Source organism: Pseudopipra pipra, chromosome 7 (assembly GCF_036250125.1).
Source record: "Pseudopipra pipra isolate bDixPip1 chromosome 7, bDixPip1.hap1, whole genome shotgun sequence".
NCBI lineage: Eukaryota > Metazoa > Chordata > Aves > Passeriformes > Pipridae > Pseudopipra > Pseudopipra pipra.
Genome location: NC_087555.1, coordinates 4,457,907 through 4,477,732, shown reverse-complemented (window position 1 = coordinate 4,477,732; position 19,826 = coordinate 4,457,907). Strand labels below are relative to the sequence as shown.

The 19,826-nt window shown below is 49.8% G+C and overlaps 1 protein-coding gene and 1 long non-coding RNA gene across 2 annotated transcripts in view; both read right to left on the bottom strand.

The window, feature by feature from the left end:
- Positions 1–1,075: 1,075 nt before the first annotated feature.
- LOC135416937 (uncharacterized) lies at positions 1,076–4,763 on the bottom strand. Its single transcript, XR_010431818.1, has 3 exons — positions 4,633–4,763; positions 3,311–3,471; positions 1,076–1,435 (listed from the first exon to the last, which is right to left on the bottom strand). It is a non-coding gene; the product is annotated as an uncharacterized LOC135416937 (long non-coding RNA).
- A 2,850-nt stretch (positions 4,764–7,613) lies between these two features.
- ACKR3 (atypical chemokine receptor 3) overlaps positions 7,614–19,826 on the bottom strand; it is a 132,271-nt gene continuing 120,058 nt past the window's right edge. Inside the window, exon 14 of the mRNA XM_064660302.1 lies at positions 7,614–10,431. The gene's annotated coding sequence lies outside the window, so the exon portion shown is untranslated. The remainder of the gene's footprint in view (positions 10,432–19,826) is intronic.

Below are 19,826 nucleotides of genomic sequence, written 5' to 3'. Positions count from 1 at the left end.
CCTAGTACTGGGAATTCAGGGCTGCAAAGAGCCCGGCAGTGATCCTGGATTCCTCCCAACTAACCCCACCCAACACTCACTGCCAAGTGCTGCTGCAGCACCTCTCTGGGGAAAGGTGCCCAGTGCAGAGGGGATTCAGTGAGGTCCCTGCCCAGTTTCCCAGGATGGATGGGAAGCTGCCACGGAGAGACTGGATCTCAGGAGAACTCCCTTTGAGTAGGTTCCTGAAAGCTTCTAAACCAGGGACTTGTTCCCAAGTCTAAGGCAGCTGAAATCCTGTGGCTCGCCGGCCTTCCTGAGAAAGTGCTGCAGAAGTGAGCTGGGTGTGGCAATCTTCCTTTCATCTGACTTCAGGGAACAGCTGGCTGAGATTTTAGCTAAACTTTAAACCAGCCCGTGACACATCAGATGGAAAAAAGTAGAACCAGAAGGTCCTTTTTCCCAGCTGAAACCTACTGGGATATTCAGGGCTTATGTGGAGATAAACCCCTCTGAGGGATTCCATACCAAATATCATGGAAATTCTGAGAGATGAAAAAGCAAATCAAACACTTGCGGAGGAAGTTCTCCCACCTTAATTCCCAAACACCCTCAGAGCCTGTCCTTAGCAGCTCAAGCCCTGCACGACACAGAGCCAACACTTTGGCTCCAGTGGGAAAGGGACAGCAAATGCAGAATAAAGTTCCATCTCACCTTCAGGCAATTCCCAAGGAGCTGATGACATTCCAGTGAAATCCTGGCCCGGGACAAGACTGTCCTGCCTGTGGATCGATCCAGGCTGCTGCTGTCGCTGCTTTTGCTGCTTCGGGAACTTCAGACATTGTTTCTGCAGCCAAGATGAGGATTTCACAATTTATTTTCAGGTTTAATGCATTTTTTGTTGTATTTTTAAATGTGGTTGTATTTTTAAATTTTGCTGTTATTCTAGTTCCCTAAATTACTGCTCAGAAGTCTGACAAAACTGGGTAACTAATGGTCTGTTTTGCTGTTACGGAACAAACCATGTGGTTTATGAAATTCCAGTATGTAGAATATACAATCACAGACACAACCCTACTACAAACAACTTAGTTTGTTATTACAAGGTTTTGTCATGAGGTTTTTATTTACACCCGATACCTAAAATCCTTTCAGGAAAACCTACACAAATTTGGCAACAGTTCTCATTTCTCATAATTAGTGTTTGAGCACACACAGGAATCATTTCAGGCAATTCCCTGCTGCCCACACAAGGTCACTTTGGACCTCTGAGTGCTTCCAAGTCTGTCCCACTGACCAAACTGCACCACGTTCAGCATTTGCCTGTTGTGACCAAAAACCCTCCCAAATGTTCAGCCAGAAGAATGTCTTCTCTGCAGTGGTCACAGCTGTAAATCCAGCACTTACAGATCTGATGGCAGGAGCGATTCTTTCCCAGAGATATCGCGTGTTATTCCTAAAAAAAATGAAGTTCAAAATACTTGTCAGTCACCAAATGCTTGCTGCAAGGAGACACCAAAAGCTGTGTTCACATCTGTCCTGAACAGTCTCAGTGCTCTGAAACAGTCCTTCTAGGCAGGAATATTTTACACTGCAGTGCAAAAGCAAAGCTACTCTTGAAGAAGTTGTTAGTACTGTTAAATAGTTTTGCTTGGTTTACCTGAGAGCCCTGCCTGGGATTGATGCTCTAAAATTTTTGCTTGTCTGAAAAAAACTTGCCTGAGAATAACGTTGTTAATACTTTTGCTTGCTTGAGAAACCTGCCTGAGAATCCTATAACCTTTAAGATAAGACACACAGTTTGCAGATGGAAAGGATGTATGTTTTTGTATTGCTTAAAAGGAGAAATTAAACAGAAATTAGCCATCCAAGAACAAAGAAGAACCAGTTTCAAGACTTGTTAAATCATGTACAGTATGAGTAAGGTTTTTATAATTTTTCTACTAACACTTAAATAGAAATAGTTAATAAAGAATTAAGGTAGATTTTTTTTATGCTAAAGTTATGTATGTGGCAAACAACACACATTGCTCAACTTGCTGAGAATTTTATAACTTTTAAAGGAAGGGGAGTGGGAAAGGAACATAAATTTTGCGAACAGATAGAAAATACCTTCAAACTGACAAGCAACCAATCAGCATTCAAGGCTGCAAAGCAAAAGACTACAGCACAAGAAAGGATTCATTTATGGACTAAAACCCATATGGACTAAAACCCATTTATGGACTAAAACTCAGTTTTAGAGACTGCAATTGTCACAAAAGGACGCTGGATGGCAGCAAAGACTGTGAAATAATTACAGCAGACTTGTACAGTGTGGGCATGAACTAGGCAGGATTTAACAAGAAAGTGTCATGACTTTAGAACACAGAAGGGTTTTGTGTTTGTAATACTGCTGGAGCACTTATTATGGACGGATTTATCCCCAGTGCACCCCATTACTGTCATTAAAGGATGGCTGCCTATCATTGACAAAATGCTGGTGTCGGGTTCAATCCTTGTTTCACTCTCCAGCAGACAAGGGCACTGAGGTAACAGAGCAAACAGCTCGATAACATTTAGTTATTGACCTTTAGAGCACAGAAGCCAAACTGAAACTATTACAAGTTCCAAGGTGTAAAGTGTAAAATAGTGAAAAAGTCTCACCGCTTTTCATTAAAGCACAATTCTAAATATCCACAGTTACAAAACTTCAAATTCATCTGAACCAAGGTTATTTGCATTAAATATTCAGTATCAGCCTTCAGGGAATTTGCCCTGGAAGAATATACACCTACAATCCAGGAAAACAGTCAAATCTTGGAATTCCCCACACCAGTGCTTCCTTTGGGGCTTGGTACTCAGACGTGGCAGTGACATTCATTTGGCCTGAATAAATAATCAGCAGCTTCTCACTCAAACCCCAAGAGCAGTGACTCGAGTTCACACAGGGACGTGGCAATCCCACAGGAGATAGAACTCAGGGGATTTCTGCTTCCTGCAGGTTCACCTCCTTCAAGCCAACAGCATCCCTCATTTTTAACACAGACAGTCCAGAGTTAGCCTGCTGGAACTGAGACACAAGGAGCAGCCTGTAACCCTACTCAAAACAAATGCAGCCTTGAACAGCTACAAATCAAAACACCGAAATGTCTGACACTGCCCAAAAGCAGCCAACTTCACTATATAAGGAACTTTATTCCTAAATTTCCCGACAGTTCCAAGGGGGGAGGGGGGAGGAGCACACAAAGGAGAATGTTTGTTCAGATGGAGGGTTGAAAGAGCCTTAATCCCATGAATATCACTCCCTCCTTTCAAACACAGCAGTGCCCACTGGCATTTTGTTACTCACAAAACCAACTCCTCACAGTCTGGCGGCTGCAGCTCGAGCTGCTGGTGACAAACCCGGGTCTGAGAGCACAGGTGGAGAGAAGCCACTCACATGTCGTTGTGCAGCAGGTACAAAGCCAGAAACTGGCCATAAACAAAGGCTGCTGCAGTCCCTCCAGGGGCCTAAAACCAAACACAAGTCATTTTGTTACACATTTCAAGAGCAGTAGGATACAGAACACAGCAGGAAGCCAAGTATTACGAAAACTGAACACTCCAAGACAACCGATGGAAGTTTTTTCCACATCCCATCATAGGTCTGGGCAACTTTTTTTATATCAATGCAGTTGTATCTTCCAATAAAGCTTCAGGCTGCCCAAACCATGCACCAGCCACTGCTCTGAGCTTGGGAATGGCAATGGGACAAAAGGCAAGGCAACTGACGGGAATGTGGGGAGTCAGAAGCAGCCCTCCCTACCGAGGAGTGTTGGGAGCACAGCCAGTGCCACACTGTCCTCGGCACAGCTGGCCGGGAACAGCTGTACCCTGTGCTCCTCCTAAGGACGGGAATGCACCTTCGCAGCTCCCGGCTGGAAGGGGCAGCCACACTCAACTCTCCCACCCCCACGAGGCACTCTCCTCCTCCTCTGGGCCCTGGTGGCCATCACCTGAGGCAGCAGCAGCTCCCGCTTCCAGCACAATTCCCTCCAGCTCCACAGCACTCCCCACAGAACTCAGGGCTACGAGGAGGCTGCAGCAACACGCTGGGCACACGAGAGGGACCTACGCTCAGCACAGGAACAGCAGCTGGAGCTGGATGCTGCTCCCCTGGAACCAGGGACCCCTTCCATTGCAGGAGGGAATTCTCCACTGCCCAGCTACAGGCCCACCACCAAAGTTCTGCTGGTGCCCGGGATCACATACAGGATCACCTGCTTCCCTCCACTTGCTGAGGCAGCCAGATCTAAACTCAGGATCGCAAGAGCTCCCAGAGAGCAAAATTCGCAGCTCACACTTCCTTCAGTTCACTGCAGCGGGATGTGCGAGCTCCACGTTTAGACAAGCACTGGGAACTCTACCCAAGGATAAATCTCTGTGGATGCCACGCGGGAAGAGCCTGTGCCGTGCCCGTGGTGCCACTTCCGCAGCCCCGGCTGCTGCCTGGAGCCCCGACAGTGCCCGCAGCACTTGGGCACTGCTCGGGCAAGAGAATTATACCGGAATGCACTAATTTGCGTGAAACTCGCGAGTTTCTCGAGGGCTTTCTGGCGAGCCCAGGGGGCGATTCTGAACATTGAGCCCTGCGCACCTCACACACGCAGAGGGAGCCCCGGGCCCCCACACCTCCCGCTCCCGAGCGAGTCTCGCTCCGCTCTCCACCGCCTCCGCCATCGTCCCTCACGCATGCACGAGCTCGACGTCACTTCCGTCGCCAGCCCCCAGCGACTTCCGCCCGGCTCTCAGTGCGCGGGGACCGCGGGGCGCCCGGGCGGGGCGTGGCCAAAGCGGGGGGCGTGGCCATGGCGAGGGCGTGGCCATGGCACCGTAGGGGGTACGCGTGGCGCGCGCCCCACGGCCACGGCCTGTGGGGGTCGCGCAGATGAATCCTTTTTACACCGCCTTATTTCTGCGAAATAAGCAGAAGTCCTGTGTCACAAACAGAATTCTCTCCAGTTTGCTGTTTGCGTACGTCGCCTGTCGCGGGTTGTATGAGATACACGCCCCCATCCCGTATTGCACATGATAACGCACGTCAGGATTGTACTTCAGGGAGAGAAAGTGCTGTCCCAGCTTCGTGCCTGTTTATAATGGGTCTTAAAAGTAGTTTTACGGTAGCTGTTCTTTATCCTTGTTCCCTATAAAATCCCCTGTTATGCAGAGCAAACAGTGTGGCCAGAGAGATAACCACAGAATCCTGGAATATCCTGAACGGGAAGGGACCCACAAGGATCATCCAGTCCAATTCCCGGCCCTGCCCAGGACACCCCAACAATCCCACCCTGTCTGTGACAGCGTTGTTCAAACGCTCCTTGAGCTCTGGCACCCTTGGTGCTGTGCCCACTGCCCTGGGGAGCCTGTTCACCCTCTGGGGGAAGAACCTTTCCCTGATATGCAGCCTAACCCTCCCCTGACGCAGCTGCAATATCTATACAATATAGCATTCAATATATACACAATATAGGATTCAATATATATATACAAGAGATCATCTGTATCTCTGCCTATATCCTATGAAATAGCCCATAATGTGCTCAAATGTCATTTAACAGCACAGGTGCTACTTAAGAGGTGGAACCACCCCTCTGCCGTGGCCTTTCTGTGGCTCCGGTTCCCATCCCCAGTGAGACAGGGGGCTATTCTGAGCACTAAGCCCTCTGCACCTCACCTGGGGTCAGCACCGGGACCCCCAGTCCTGCCCAACTGTCCCCAAAAGCAGGCTCATGAGCCATATTTCTGACTGGAGGAGAACTGAACATGTTTGCAGCCTGGTTTGAGGCAAAGGAATTGATGGAAGATGGCAAGATTGTCACCAGATCTTCACAAGTGCCAGGGCCACAGATATAAACTCACAGTTTTAGGGTAAAATTACCCCTAATGAGGAGGCTCATTTTCTGCAAACCTTTGCTTTCTGATATGACGAATTTGCTTTCCACGAACATCCCCACCCCAGGTCACAAGGCCTGACCCCACCACTTCTCCCCACCTCCCATCCCCAGCACTGCCCCAGACACCATTCCCCGAACCATTTATTCCTCTTGTGGAGAGTTTCCCCAAGCTGTGCTCCAGAGCTGCACCACCTGACTCTAAAGTTAGGATGCCCAGTGCAAGCCTGTTCCAAGTGTGCCAGGGTTGTCCAGAGGCGCTCCCCACACTTCTGGGTTGAAACACGGAAGGAATAGGGGTGCTCAGCCTCTCGATGCTTCGGCGTAAAGGAAGAGCGGTGTAAATCCCGAGCCCTTTGCCGCAGGGTCTCCGCGATCCGGGAGAGGTCTTGGCTATGGAAACAATAAAACTAAGGGGTGTTTGTGTTCGCTTTGGGATGTCCCCAAGGGAGAGCATCTTGGAGGAGGGCTCCAGGCAACAGCACTGCCACTCTGCCGGCTCAGGCCTCGCTTTTCCCAGCAAACCCCCTCGCATCCTGCTCTGTCCCCACGGCCGCATCGATCCCGACGGCTCCTTGTTGCTGTCGGCTCTGTGCCAGCATCGCTTTGACGGTCAGACATCTGAGAGGAACGCCGTCCTCACCCTTTGCTCCCATTCCCAATTATCTCATGTTTTCAGGAGGTGAGCAGGGGAGCAAAGCAGGCGGCAGCTTGTGGTGATGCCTGTAGGAGACCTTCCCTCAGCACCAGCAGGGCTGGGGTCAGAGCACCCTGGAGTGCCACCATGGAACACATCTGGGGAAGGATTCATCTTGTGGTGCGATGGCCTGGGGCTGCAACCCCACATCCCCATGCCATCCCCCTTCCCAGTGGTTCCATGTGGCACTGGTAGTCCCTGGCACTGCTCGCCATGTTAGGCCTGGGCAGAACCACAGCCTTTGTCCCTGCTCCTTCTCTCTGCCAGGAAATCATTTCATTTTTGGGTAAAAACCCAGTAAAAATGGAACAGATGAGAGGTTTCCTCGAGAGGGCAGTAGCTGCAAGGGAAACTGCCTAAAAATCCAAGGAAACTGGACATTCATACATCCTACTGTCCCTTTCATGCAAGAAACTCTTTCCATTTCAAGGCAGCCGGGCTTTTTTTTATGTTTCTTTTTGCTTTTCATTATGTTTTTGGAACAACAAAGAAAGGGTTGCTTCCCAGTGTGCTTAGCTGAACACCTCTCTGGAAGCCATTCCTTGGCATGGGGACAGCCAGAAAAGCTGTATCGCTTCCTCTTTTATATTCTTCTCTCCATCCCTCTCCTCTTGCCTTCCTTTAACACCCTAGGGTACATGTCCCTGTGATTCTGGACCACGTCCTCACCTCCAAGACTCATAAAACAGCTGAGCACGTTGGAAAGTCTATTCCACAGGCAAAACTAACCACGTTAAATTAACAGGAAGGCTTCTTGACTTGACAGGATCCTGATTTGTCTTCGGCCCAAAGGCTTGAAAAGCACTTTAAGAGGTGGCCACCAGCTGCTGCAGAAGTGTAAACTAAATTTAATGTGATTTTTATTCAGCTCCTGGTGATGATGGCAGGAAAATCTCAGCAACTCATTTGTGCCTTGCATAAATTTTAGTATGGAGATGGAAATGGATCCCAGTTCTGCCATCCTGGACAGTCACAAGTAGCTTTCAAAGCAATCCCAACACATTTCCAAGGAAAATTAGCAGAGATTTCGTGACAGGGCTTTATTTTCCCAGTCATTTCCATGTGCTGTCTGCGATCTGGAGGTGCCCTCTGGAAAGATGATTGCAAGTGGTTTCCCTTTCTTATCTGCTTCAAAAGCTTTGTGGTGGAACAAAAGAATCATGATGGGGAAATTAAGATGCAATGGAGCGATATAGAACAATAGGACAGTTAATTTAATGTGCAAGTTAAAGAAAACGGTGCTAAAGGGTCAGGTTGAACCTCTCTACATCCTTCCCATCCCCCCAGCGCCCTGATTGATATTGTCTGGGCTGCTCTGAGCAAAGGCTGGATCCAAATACGTTATTTCCTTCCATGACATCAAAGGGGAAAAACGCCTCGGTTTTTAGGAGCTGTGTCCATGAAAGGAAACAGCGAGCGGCCACAGGGAAATGATCATTGCCTGTTCCCCAAACAAGTTTTTTTAATCTATTGCATTTTCATAGGGGCGTCGGTTTAAACTGCAATAAACAAGAAGCTCTCTGGGATATTTGGGATATTACATTTTTTGCTTTCCTCATTCTTGTTTCATCAGCTCCCCGCTGAGTTCTCAGTTATCCAGGTTTATAGTACAGCACTTTGCTGCAATTAACTGGCACAGGCTGCCCGGAGAAGCTGTGGCTGCCCCTTCTCTGGAAGTGTCCAAGGCCAGGTTGGATAGGGCTTGGAACAACCTGGGCTAGTGGGAGGTGTCCCTGCCCATGGCAGGGGGTGGCACTGGATGGGCTTTAAGGTCCCTTCCAACCCAAACCGTTCTGGGATTCTATGAATTAAAGGAAAAATCCCTGACTCAGGGGGGCTGAGGAGTTTGCAGGATGTGTAGGAGCCCACGAAGTGACCAGAGTGGCATGAGGGGCTGAGGACTGTCCACCCACCTGTCCTTGTCCATGGCACTCTGTGTCTTTCTGCTGCTGCTCCAGAGCAAATCTTCTGAGCTGAGATTTGGGGGTCTCTGAGCTGCTTTCTGTCCACCCTGAACACCTTTTTTGCCCTTCCTCTTGTCTTCCCCAGGAGTAAGCAGGAGTGATGGTTTCTGCCAGTGGATCTGGAGGCAAAGGCTGCCCTTTCTTAACCTGCCAAGGGGATAAGAGACTCAGTGTGTATTTAACCTAAGCTTTGTTTTTATGACTCTCTAGGCTTGTCTGTGCATTTTCCTGGTTTTGCTTTGTTCTCCAGGATCCTCAGCCAAGTTTCTGTCCCCTCCCTGGCTCCTGGGCCAGCAGTTCTTGCTTTCCACATATTTTAATCCTCTATGGCAAAGACCTTTGGTAGTTTTGGGCAATGTATCAGCTCTTCTCTTGGCTGCATCCTCACCACGCTGCTCTTTTGCTTGAAAATCCTTGAAATCCACCAAATCTGGGGGGATACAGAGAGGGTGGGGATTCCTGGTCCATTGTAAGGTGTTTGGGAGATCAAGCATCCAGCAGGGAATATTGGTGGGGATGGAGTGGGAGGATCCCAGGTGAATCTCGGGATGTTTGAGGGATAGTGTGGAGGTCTGGTCCAGCCAGGGCATTTGGGGGATGGGGCAGGCAGGTCCCTGGTCCAACATGGGTGTTGGAGAGTATGAACTGGAGTTTTCCTAGTGCAGTAGGGAGCATTTGGGGGATAGAGTGAATGATCACTGCTCCAGCTGGGGCATTTGAGGGATGGAGCATCGCTGTGTAGGAGCCCCTCTCCAGTCGAGGCCCTTATCAACAGGATGGGATGCACGCTGGGAGTAAGGCCAGGGGCTTCCTCCTTTGGCCTCCCAGTTTGTGCTGGGGCTGGCTAGGGCCACATCTCTGCCCTGAGCTGCCCCACGGCAAGCGAGGTGGGGTGAGCTTCCTGTGCCAGGGAGGGAGATGCTCCTGCAGAACCCTCCTGCCTGGCTCAGCATCCCTCCTGAGGGAGCAGGAGGCACTGCGGGGCTCGCTGGTAAATCTGCTCATGTCCCGTAATCGCACGCGTGTTAAAGAACACCTGTTCCCCACCAAAGCCACCGGGACACTGGGCGAGCGGTTGGGGGAGTGCAATAAAAGCCCCAATTAGGAGGCGGGCTTTGATCTCCAGGAGGTGAAGGAGTTCAGGCAGCTGTGCTGAGACCTCTCCCGCAGCCGCTCTTCTACTTCAGTAACATCCTTACAAAGAAGATCCTGTGTCCACGGCGTCTCGTTACGGTCCTTCTTCCCAGCCCGCGGCCACCTGTCCTTCCGTGCCGCCCCAGCGTGCCCGCCGGGGTCCCCTCCCGGGGCCTGCCGGCAGAGGGGCGCAAATCGGATTTCACGGCTCCGACGCCTGCCAAGAGCTGCTGGGCTTTGCTCTCCATTACTCAAAGTCCCCGTCCCAAAGGGCTCTTTGTTCCCCCGGCACGGCCTGCCAGCAGCTGGGTTCTCCATCCAGCCGTGTGGGGATGCAGGCGAGGGAACGGGGAAGCAGTCGGGACATGGGACCCTCTGTGCACATCCCTGGGGACTCCAAGGAAGGGACACTTCTTGTCCTGCACGGGGTGAAGAACCCCTGCATCCCACACAAGGATCCTGGCCCAGAAGAGATGGAGGATCGCAGCAAGGTGAGGGTCGGCCTCTTCTCCCAGGCAGCCAGCAACAGAACACGATGAAACGGCCTCAGGCTGTGCCAGGGGAGGTTCAGGTTGGACATCAGGAAGAATTTCTTCATGGAAAGGATTGTCAAGCACTGGAAGGGGCTGCCCAGGGAGGTGGTGGAGTCTCCATCTCTGGAGGGGAAGTACTTCTTAAAACAAAGTCAAGAAACATTTCCAGACTTTAGCCACACTTTTCTCATAATTCCTGGAATAAGGTGGGTCTGAAAAGGAAGAGAGATGGATATAAAACAAGAGGTGGGGAAAAACAACTTGGAAAAGCAATCAAGCATATTTCCATAGGAATAAATATTTCATGGCACAGGCAGGCACACCCCAGGCTATTGGTACTGAAATAATCTTCCAAAAAAAGAGCCATGCACACTCCAGAAATAAAGGAAGTGTGTAACAGAAACGGCATCAAGATTGTTAATTCTTTGATTGATTATTGCTGAATCCCCAGATTCCCAGCTTCTTTGGGTGTCACTACAGCTGGGAAAGGCTTCTTTTGTGTCAGCCTTTGTTTTGCCACTCTGCTGTGGTTCAGTCTCACACTGCCATACCCATTGCACCTTAATTCTGAGGAAGACTGTCTGGAGCTGGCAGTGAAGCCACCACCACGATGAATCCCCATCCCACTCTCCTCCCTCCTCACATCCTTCGCCTTCACAGTTACTGGCACTGACCAGGGATTTTTTTCATCAAAAGCTGCCCAAAACTAAGTTGAAACTGCCCTAGGAGCACATCCATCCTTCCCAGAGAGCTGGGGTGAGGGGACACAGCAGAGAGGACCAGACCCACTGCTTAGAGAGTCCCCTCTGGGAGCCCTTCTCTAGGGGGACATTTGGGGATGCACCCAATGTCTCCATATCTCACATCACTATTTAATTTAAGTCACGGAGCTGTTTATCCTGTAAGAACACCGTGCTTTTATTAGTCATTTATTTACAGTAGGAGGCATTCCCCACATGCATGAACTGCTGGAGACCATAGGACAAGCCTATTTATTTTGGACCCTGGTCCAATTTACACTAACCAGGGAGCAGGGATCCCTAAAAAGGCTGGTGAGTGGAGCAGAGCCAGCCCATGGGCTCTAACAATGCAGCCATTATAAAGTCCTGTGCATCACCCCCCATAAACACGTTTTCTGGATTTGATTTGGAAGCAAATCTGATTTAGATGGGTCTCTCTTTAATGTACATTCCACGGGTGGGAGCCCATTGGGAAGCACAGAGCCAAGGACTCCACACCACTAGTCCTCATCATTTTGTCCCCACAGGGTGTGCAAAGCTGGGGGCAAAGAGGTGCAGGTACCTCTGAGTAATGGGCATCCCTCAGGAGGGATGTGGTGGAAGGCACATGGGAAACATTGGCTTTGGGATGGAAAAAAAGGGTTGATCCCACATCTGGGTCGGTTTGGCACTGTGGAATGTCAGGTTTCCTCGCCATGCCTCAGTTTCCCCCCTGCAAAGCCAGATGCTCCTGCTTTGCACAGAGCCTGGTAGACAAAAAGACATGATGCCAACATTCACCAACACCATCAACTCCATCAGAAACTTGCTACTGTTTCATCCCATTCCCAAATACTCATCTTCTGTTCTCTAAGGAGAAAAGTAAGATTTAGGAATTGTTTTACAGGATGCATTTCCCTCTGTGGCACCCCAAAGCTCTCCTAGGGAACCTGAAACACCAAACATCTGGGTGCAGCAACAAATTTTAAGAAACAACAGTACATTCATTGTTTTGCAGCCTTTTATAATCCACTCAATGATTTTTAAATAAACTGCATGGAAAATGATAGAAATTCCAGGCCCTGGAACCCATTATTCCCACACGCCAAGCCTGACGCCACTAAGTGTAGCAAGGACTCTGAAGTTAATGAAATTCCTGCCTGAACAAACTTTTATCCTGCTGTTTGGTAAAATGACTTGTGCATCTTAACAGCAACATCACTCAAGCTGTTAAGACGTTGTCTGTGGAAAGGAAGGCAAAGGAGCAGGAGGAATATATTTGCTAAATTGCATAGAAGCAGCAATATCTACTTAAAATATATCTTGATTAGGTTATTGGAGGTTGCTGAGTTGAAAGCACGAGGGTGAACTGATCAACTGCTGTGCCAGCAACTGAGGTCTCCAAGTTAAATTTATCTCCAGATTTTAACTGATTTTCATACAAAACATCCATACACCACTCCACCACACCTGGAAAGGCTCCATTCCTAGAGCAGTTCTCTGTAAAAAAATGTTTCATTGACAGTCAAATGAATAAATGACTGAATCACTTCAAAGCCCCCAAAGGAGCATTTTTTTCAAGAACACATTTTAGATGACAGCATCCGCCTCATTTCTTAAATTCCTGATAATCCTCCCATTCTGATGAAAGATCTGTTTTGCACAAGAGGAGTTTTGCAGAGAAGAAACTTGTCCAGCTGGCCCTAATTAAGGTTTTCTTTGTCCAGATGAAGCATATTTCTAGAGCTGGCTTTTTAAAACCCTTGTGTGTGCTCCAGCTTTCCTCCACAGGGCTGGAGAATGCCCTCAGAGGGCCGGAGAGCACTGACAGCTTTTGAAAGCCCTTACAGGGAATATATATTGATTATTGGCATTGCATTCTGCTCTTTTCCCCATCCCTGGAAGTGTCCAAGGCCAGCTTGGACAGGGCTTGGAGCCATCTGGTCTAGAGGAAGGTGTCCCTGCTCATGGCAGGGCGTTGAAATGAGATGAGCTTAAGGATCCTCCCAGCACAAAGCAGTCTGTGATTCTATGACATAACCCCAGCAGGTTGCCAGAAGGACTTCACTGGCACAAGGAGCCTTCTCCTGCAGGGAAAGGGCGCAGCAGGAGGTGAACATCACCTGGCTTTCACCACATGCCAACTCTTAATGAAGCAGAGGGGATGTTTGCCTGGTAGCAAACACCCCCAAAACCTGGCTGTCGCCCACACCTCTCCCTCCCCTGGGAAACCTCTGCGTTTCTTTGGGAAGAAAACCATTTCCCCCAAAGAACGCTGGTCTGCTGTTGAGCCACACAGGCATAGAAAGTATTTTGGACTGAAGGCTTAAGGGTGGTTTCTTTTGGGCTGGAGGCTTAAGGGTGGTTTCTTGGAAGAAATCACTATTGCTCCGCTGCTCTACTAACATAAGCCTGGAGGACTTGCTGCATATTTTCCCCCACTGAACATCATTGGAGTTGTCCCTTCCAAGCCTGTGCCTTGGAAGATTCCAGAGCTGTGCAGTCCCTGAGCCAGATCCACCGGAGAGGTGTGTTTTCAGGTCTCTGAGTGCCTCAGCAATGCCCTGTTACTCTTCACACCCATCCTACAGCTTGAAAAATATAAGCTGTTGAGAGCAGGTGGATGGAAAAACACCAGGAGGAGGGTGGCCAGCTGATGTCTTTAACACCTGCAGAGGTTTCAGCCTGGAGGACGGGTGGGGGGATGAACACCTTGTGCCATTCCTGGGTGGAGGAGTGGCACTGTATGGAGTGTGCCTGATACCACGGCACAGCCATCTCCCAACAAGTCCTGCTCCCTGTGCAGGCATCTCTCCAACACATCATAATTTTTGCCATGGGCTTAAGGCATGGGCAGGTCTTGTTACTGATTTCTCCATCTCCTCTGAAACTACCTGAGGCTGACACTGAGCATTGCTCTTTGGAGAATAATCTTATAAGGCAGAGAAAGGTCTCTCAGATAACAGGAGATCATAGGATCACAGAATGGTTTGGGTTGGAAGGGACTTAAAAGATCATCCAGTCCCACCCCCTGCCATAGGCAGGAACACCTTCCACTATTCCAGGTTGCTCCAAGCCCTGTCCAAGGTGGTCTGGAACACTTCCCAGGACAGGGTAGCCACAGCTTCTCTGGGCAACCTGGGCCAGGGCCTCCCCACGGTCCCAGAGAAGAATTTCCTCCTAATATCCAACCCAAACCTGCCCTTATCATCATCATCTCCCTTGCCTCCTCTGAGGGTGTAAACTGGCAAAATTCATTGATTTCAAGGCAGCCACTCCAAGGTGCCTCCTGAGATTCACCTGAGTCTCCCCTCCCTGTCCCCAAGTGCTGCTTACCCCACTCCTGGGTTTCTTCTCCCTCCTTCTCCTCAGCATTTAATGAACATAAATAAAGCCTGGAGTCCTCTCCCGCTGTTTCCCTTCTCACCCTGTACTGGAAAGGCAAACAGAGTCCCCTTTTTTGTACGCCCAGCTCTCCTTTTCCGTGCAGAGCTGACCTTCAGCCCCAGCCAGACACACAGCAGTGAAGGATCTGACTCCTTAGGACTTTGCAAGCCGTTATCTTACGAGGGCTTGTTTTGCCTTGTTCCTTTTAAAAACAGAGAGCACACGTGGCATTCCATGGAACAGATGGCTGGCTCTGTCCTCAGACCCCTCTGTCCCCCCTCACACGTGGGCCTGCAGCAGCACTGTGGGTTCATGACCTCGCAGATGGTCTGGGTAAACATGGTCGGGGGAACGGTAGGGAGGGAGGAAAGGAGAGATGGATGGAAGGATGGATGGATGGACGGAGAGAGGGAGGGAGGGATGGGGTAAAGGCTCCAGGCCCTCCCTGCCTTGCATGTGGTGCCCAAGCATTTAGTGCTCCATGAATCTAGGGGGAAAAAAGGGTTTCATCTCACAAGGACTTACAGGCGAAGCGTCCAGCCACCACCACGCTGCAGCTTCATTTTATGGGACGGCAAGAGCTTCAGCTGGGTTGTTTTACACCTGCACTGAGTCAGTGTCCAAGCAGTGGAGGAGTCTCCAGAGAGGGCAGAGGAGGAGGTGAAGGTATTCATGGGGTTGCAGAGAATATCGGGTTCATGGAGCGGGACCTCCTCTCGTTTCCTCCTCTGCTCTCCCTTCGCTCTTGGGCTTGTTCCTCCGGAGCAAGTGCAGTCGGGCACAGCTCCATCCTCGGGCCAGATGGCCAGGGCTTCCCAGCCTGACCCTTGGCTGTGCTGAGCAGCTCTCCAGGCTGGCTCAGGGCAGGTGTGTAGGACAAAACCACTGACCCTACACTCTCACTGTGGTCCCTGCCAGGCCCTGGGAGGCAGGACTAGATATTCCCTGAACAGCATGTTCCCCCAGTTTCTCCCAGTCCGGCCCAGAATCATGAGGCAGACCCAGAAAGAGGGGCCAGCATGGGAAGCAGCTGAGTGGGATTGTTTCCAGACTGGTGCAGCTGGGGAAAGTTTATTTTGCTAAGCTGCTACTGTCCCAAAGTTATTAAAGGCACACTTGGTGCATTAGCCCCTATATTTAGCCATACTGGTAAAACTTGGGACAGACCAAGCATCACATCAAATCCAGGAGGAAATGCATTTTTTTGGTTGGCGAGCCTCAGAAATTGTGCTGCCCCATTGCCCCAAGGGCTGCTGCATCCCCCACATCCCTGCCACTGGCAGGGTCCAGCACCCTGAACAGCCAGCCATGGATGGCTTGGCCCTGACCCCCTGGCCAGGGGCAGCGCCCCCATCCCTAGGAAGGGGTAGCCTCTCTGGGTGGGATTTCAGTCCCGGCACCAGCCTGCACTGGCCTGTGGATTAAAATGGGGATTTCATTAATGTAACTTGATGCCAGCAGGCTCCGGTGCATCGGGAAGCAGCATCCCCTCCCTTCCCATCCCCTTCCCGCTGAGTGATTTACAGTGGGGCTGAGCAAAACCAGCCCCACCCTGGGAAAGCCCTTTAGTGGCTGCAACATCCCCGGAGCTCACAGCTGACCCTGGGGGTAGCTGAGACCTTGCAGAGCTGCTGCACTCATGACACCATCGAGGAGATCAATTTGTTTGCTTGGGGCTTCCTTATCTGCTCAGGGAGCTCCCAGTGCCAAGACTGCCATCCCGACCCTCCCAGGTCACTCTTAATGTGCTTTTAATGGCTGTGTTGGGGCACACAGGGCTGGCAGGACTGGCTCACCTTGAGCCCAACCTTTTGCAAAATCTACTTTTTTGCTTCAAGATTTTATTGTATTTCATAGAATCCCAGAATAGTTGGGGCTTGAAGGACCTTAAAGGCCATCTCATTCCAATCCCACTGCCGTGGGCAGGGACACCTTCCACTAGATCAAGTTCCTCCAAGCCCCATCCAACCTGGCCTTGAATTAAAATTAGGATTTAATTAAAGTCAGGATTTAATTTATGTATATTTTTATATTACAGATTTATAAACCCTGTGTGTAGGACTGATACTGCCTTCATCCAGAGAAACCCTTGTTTCTCTCCTCAAATATGCTTCTACAAACCCTTGGGTACCTTATTAACTGAGTAAGGTACACTTACAGACAGACACCAGGGGAACAGATCCTCAGGGGATGGATTCCTTTGAACCAGGATGGTGATGCAGACAGACAAGCAGATAGATCATATTTACTGAGCCACAAGCTTTGGAGAGGAAGAAAAGGAATGTCAGGTGACATAAAAACATCCTAGGCTCTCCACAACACTCCCAGAGCACCAATTCCACTGCACAAAAACACATCTCTGACCGTGAGACAGCAGCTATTTCCCCCTCATTTCAAAAGCTGAGCACAAGAAAAACCCCTCAGGTACATGGAATGCTCTGCCCCTGCCAGAAATGGATACAAGGCCAGGTTAAACAGGGCTGGGAGCAGCCTGGTCTATGGGAGATGTCCCTGCCCATGGCACAGGGCTGGAATGAGATGAGCTTTAAGGTCCCTTCCAGCCCAGGCCATTCTATGATATATGTGAATATATGTAGGGATTAAAGGCAAGTCTCTTCTGTCTATATAGAATATATATATTCTACACATAGAATAGTTTCATAAACCATCTTCTTTTCTTGTTCTTGCTGCCCTCTCCATATTTCATTCATTCCCTTGTTTTCCTCATGCAATGGGGCTCCATCATGGCCCTTACCCACAATAATTAGGAAGCCTTTCTTCACCAAGAATTTAGAAATATGAAGCATTTTACCACTGCTGTTTCAGTACATGTTATTTCCTTTTTGACTTCATTCCTTAAAAGAAAGGTCAGAATCAAGCACTGCAGGTGGGTGGGAGAACAACATCTGTCCCCAGGCCTTGATCTGGCTGTGGTTGCTGATAGAACATGCCAGTCCTGGGGGGAAAAGGGATTGCAGGAGCTGGCCAGGGCCCAGCTCCAAATGTAACTTCAGAAACAACTTGAGAAACTCCTGTAAATAAAATTCAGGGCATAAGGATGCCTCTGAATCAGGCCTGGCAGAGAGGAATCTACCTCCAAATGGGGCTTTTCCCCCTGTGTTTTCCCTCTGGCGTCCTGCTTCTAATATGACAGCAATTAAAAGCCCTGAAAAATGGATGGAAATAATTTAGAAGAGGTCTCTATTAGATCTGCTCTCATTAGCACTGCAGGCTATTTTTTTCAGCTGCTAATTGACAGCTGCCTTCCATATGCAGTGTCAAAAAATAACATCAGCAAGGCATTTAAGGAGGGATATTTTACCAGGGGCTGTCTCGTCGGCACGCGAAGGACCACAAGAAGGGTGACAGTCACACAAGCCCTGGCACCCTGATGTCAGGCAGCTCCAATTCTGGACATGCCATGTCCTGAGGACTTGGGACACGCCAGGTCCTCCCTTCCCACCCCCTGTGGGACCACCCAATGTGTGTCCATGGCAAAGAAGGAGTGCCCTCAGCACCCAGAGGGTTTGGAGCCTGCACGTTCAGCAGTGCCATAAAAGCACAGAGCATGGCTCCAGGCATTCACCTCTCCAAACCTGCCCTGCCTCAGGGAAGCCATGGGAGCCCTCCAAAGGCAGAGGTTTCCACCAAGAATTGTCCCAAGGAATCATCGAATAGAATCAGTAATGTTGGAAAATACTTCCAAGACCATCAAGTCCAGCCTTCAACCGAATGCCACCACACCCACTAAACCATTCCAGCAAGTGCCATGTCTATTCAGTTTTTTGAACACTTCCAGGGATGGTGACTCCACCAATTCTCTGGGCAGCCTGTTCCAATGCTTAACCACTCTTTTAGTGAAGAAATTTTTTCTAGTATCAAACGTGAACCTCCCCTGGTGCAGTTTGAAACCATTTCACCCTGTCTTGTCACTCATGCCTTAGCCCACTGGTGTGTGCTGCCTGCAGGTGTCATGGATGTTCTTTCCTCTTGCAAGGAAAGCTTTGGACAACACCAAATACAGCCAAGAGATGAACTGCCCGAAATTTTTGTGAGGGGTGCTTACTTTGCACCGAAAGCCCATATAGGTGGGTTAGCCAGGAGCTAGACCTGACAGGGAGACAGAGGCACCTGGATGAATGTCTAAACTCAGGGACACCACGCAGTGAGCAAGTGGTGGTCACATGAGATGTTTACTCAGTGGATTTACACAGGAACAGCCTTGGAAGCCAGGAAATGGAAAAAATGACTGTGTGCCAAGGTGGGCATTACACTAATTGGCTGTTTAAACCAGTGATTGATGAACTGTTGGTTTTCCTTTAGCACTTCCCTGGCACCCAACACAGACTTACTGCTTCCTGCAGAAGATTTTTACAGAAAGGGCTGAAGATGTTCCCAAATTTTAACATGGGAGCCCATACTGAGTATCCCTTAGACATAGGAAGCTCCTGGACAGCTGAACTTGGATTTCTTTCCTGGGGAGGCAAGAGTAGCCCAGCTATTGGGCTGGAAGCTTTGATTTGGCTTGTCTTCTACCTGAACTGCAGGGATCAACAGTGACAGGAGCAGGGAGGGGAAAGCCATCAGCTGAGGGCAGTGATCATCCAGCCCAGCTCTGAGGGTGCTCTAGGGATATGTCAGGTAAGCCTGCCTTCTCTGAGGAAACAAATGGGTCTGGTGTGGGAAATGCACGATGAAATATCTGGCTTGGTGTTATATAACTGCTTTCATCTGTGCCTTTGATCTTGGAGAAATTACAGGTCTGCCCATGGCTGCTGGCTCCTTCAGGAAAATGCTGATGTCACCACATCAGCATCTCCCATTTCCCCTTTGAGCTTTCCAGGTCACAGAATCCCAGAACGGTTTGGGTTGGGAGGGACCTTAAAGCTCATCCAGTGCCACCCCCTGCCATGGGCAGGGACACCTTCCACTAGCCCAGGTTGTTCCAAGCCCCATCCAACCTGGCCTTGGACACTTCCAGGGATGGGGCAGCCACAGCTTCTCTGGGCTACTAGTCACCTCCAAAAGGGGTGACCCCTGCAGTGTCCAAGCCACAGCACCATCACTTCTCCTGGTCCTTTCCAGACAAGGGATAGCTAAAGGCAGATGAGCATCTGGAGGTTCAGAGGGACATGGATAGTGCACCAGAGACCACTGAGCACCTATATCATTGTTCCACCCTCAGCCAACACATCTTGGGCAGATTTCCTCCCGTAAAAGTAAGATTTTCATTGCTAGTAGATTAGTTTTCTTCACCACCAACACAGAAAATCAGGTGCCCAACAAACAGGCAAACAGGCTTTTTTCACCCACTTGAAGTGATGCAGGTTATTTTTCAGGCTCTGAGCACTCACTTCTTTGGGCCTGTCAGCCCCAATAATGACAACCTCTGCCAGTGGGTGGGAACAGCCCATCAGCCTGGTGCACAGAGCTGGCTGTGATTTAGAGAGCCCACAGAGTGCAGATCTCACATCATTTCAAGCAGGATTATTTTTTACTGT